Below are 3,147 nucleotides of genomic sequence, written 5' to 3' on the forward strand. Positions count from 1 at the left end.
GGGTGAGCGCCCCCGATCCAGAACGTGGGGAGGGAGTGGGAAACGGGGGAAGTGGGGGTGGGATCGGGCTAGGGTTTCGGTGAGGGGGATAAGGGGAGTGGGGTGGGCCGCCGTCGGTGGGCCGGCTGGGCCGGCGTGGTCGGCTGAGCCAACTGGGCCAAGGGGCCCAGTGGTGGGGGGGGGCTTGTGGCCTGCTGGGCCGAAGCCCAGGGGGCAAGGGGGGGTTCTCCTTTTCCTTTTTTTGTCTTGTTTTGTGTTTTCTTTATTATATCTTTATTTCTTTATTTTAGTTGCATTTTAATTTAGTAAAATATACACTTAGTATCTAATTCAGTATTTTGACTTAGTCCATAGTCACAAAAAGTCTAGACCCCAAATAACTTAGTTTGACATTTTATTAATCATAAAAGTTATTCAAATAATCATTTTTACTACTGTTTTATTCATCTCATGGTATTTAAACATTTTATAAATGTGTGGTTTTTCCCCAATAATTATCTATGCAATATTTGGTTCACTCCGAACATTTTAGTTTTAATATTTGAAAACTTTTATTGTTTGCCTAATTTTGAATTTGAATTTGAATCGGTTTCGAACTAACTGGAGATTAGCAGCTATAAACGAGGTCACGTGGCATCATTAGCAGAGGATCACTGTAGCTTAATTACCCGGACGTCACAATTCTCCTCCACTACAAGAAATCTCGTCCCGAGATTTAAGCGGTGGAGTAAGGGGCGAAGGTGTTGGTAGCGAAAAACCTAACGAGTCTTCTTGGTCTTGGTTGCTCTTCTCGAAGTGGTCGATCCATTACATTGATGTCTTCATTTTTCTGCTTCAGGTCATTAAGATGAAGTCGGCATCCTTTCTTCGGGATATCCATCGTACTTACGAATAGGTAAGGGGCAGCTCTACAATGATAGGATGTTATAAGGGAAATTCATCTGGGGGTATCCCAAGAATGAACATATGAGTATCTCTCGAGTTGAACAAATGACACATATCGGGAGCAAAGTAAGACGGTGTAATAAGAAGTTTCAAGCGGATAGGCAATCATTCATTGCCTGAAGCAGAGTGTGAAAGGGGTTCAGAGCAACGGGAATAAGTATTGTGTCCGATACCAGAATAGATCAACAGGCAAGTGGCCCGTGAATTACATACAAAGTCAAGCACGAGGAATAACTTTGACATCAGGTTGTACAGGAGAGTCAGGTTTCGATCCTGTGAAACTGTGGGTTATGGGCCCACCATGTGGTTGAAAGCAGGAAGGCGGCCGACATTTTGCACGGTCATGATAGTAAGGTGTGTCAAAGGGTAGCCTGTCAGATATGTCGGCAACAACATCGATACCAAGGGCGAGGGACGAAGAGAACCATTTTCCTGTTCGTTGAACGAGGCGGACCAATAGGCAAAGTTCTCGTCCATCGGTGGCTACCGGAATGTCATCAACAATAGTAACAGGGTTACACCAAACAAGATGGTACACCGAGGTGTTTACATGAGCAGGGATATTACTGCTTATATTATATAGATCACAAGAAGGTTTAAACAAACCAAGGGAAAGGAAAAGTGATTATTATGTTTAAACAAAACAATGGAAAGGAAAATGTGTTTAAACACATATTTCAAGGGTATATCCTTCCCAAGGACAAGGAGAGCACAATATCCAAGACATGATATAATGTAGGAACTCATTAGGTAAGGGGAGGAATTTTCATGACATTACCCATACACGGTGTTTGGATAATAGAGCAGGAAACATTTAGCATTGGGCTTCAAATGTACTTGTTGAAAATCCGAGTACCATAGACATGCTTCGAGATAGCATTGACATGGTCATCCTGTGAAGATCAGACTTTGGAAACACAAAGGATCCATCTGGAATAACTTGTAGAATAAGTCTTACAATTTCCTCAGGGAAGAATGGCTAAACTTGCTAAAAAGGATACTACAATAATAGGTCCTCCACCCAGGGGGGGGGGGTGCTAGGCATGACATCATGTTACCGGGTCATCAAAGGATCAACATCATAACTCTTGGAAAGTTGTCCCAACCATCATATCTGACCGAGATTCAGATCCGATTGGTGTCAGGATACATCAGACTTAGGATACCTGAGAAGAAAAGGTGCAACGCAAATTGACGAGATGACATTGTAAGATTCTCGGGGAAATGAACTATGAAGTGATTTCCGTTAACAAGAGTCCATCATTAACCCAAGGAGAGGACAAGGAGGTGTCTGGTGAACCCAACGGCAATTCGCCGAGATTCCCCAAAAGATGGATTTCCACCATTAAGTGAACAAGGAGATAACATTTGCCAAATCAAATGATATAAGGAAGTATGCGCGAGGAAAACATACACAAATAAACATTGGTTGAAATGTGCGCCCGAAATATGGGTTGGGTTGCACGACCAATGTCAGAATGGTGATTCAATTAACGAAGGACTTAGAATGAACTATCGCCCATTCACTTCAAAGCAATAGGGTTGCTAGGAGTTTAGAATTCACACGTCATAGCTCCAATGTCGGTATTCCGGTTGAAAACAATACGAGGACCAAGGAATGAACGAAGATGGCAAGAAGTATTATGATATCAAGAATTATTAAGAGGTGGTGAAATTCTCACCACATTCTTGACAAAAAGAGATGGTAATACTTTCGAGGTAAGGAAGATCAATTGCTGGATAGCAAGGAACTCAAGGTATAACACCAAACATGAACAAGCTTGTGTTGGTGGGAAGGCAATAAAGTGGTCGATGATAATACAATTCATCGAGGCAAGGATGGTATTTCTCATCATGAATCCAATTGATATCCTGGATGAGCTCAGAATGTTGACGATCTCGAAACCTTTGTCGCAAGAGTTCATGAAGATGTAATCGATCGGCGACGACATCAAGTCAAAGTAATGATGAAGTGAAAGGTTATAGGAACCAAGGGTACGACACAAACTCGAACTCAAGCTTGTTGGTTAAGGTGAAAGGATATGACGAGGAAAATCGACGTAAGGTTAGTTCATCGTCGAAAATTGGTGCTCCGAGAATAAGGACCAGGTAGCACCGTTAGAATCGTCACGACAATGATATAGCCAAACAGGCTAGGAATGGCGTGATCGGGTACAAACTCGTACTTATAGAAGCTTACTG

Source organism: Triticum aestivum, chromosome 5B, assembly GCF_018294505.1.
Source record: "Triticum aestivum cultivar Chinese Spring chromosome 5B, IWGSC CS RefSeq v2.1, whole genome shotgun sequence".
Taxonomy (NCBI): Eukaryota; Viridiplantae; Streptophyta; class Magnoliopsida; order Poales; family Poaceae; genus Triticum; species Triticum aestivum.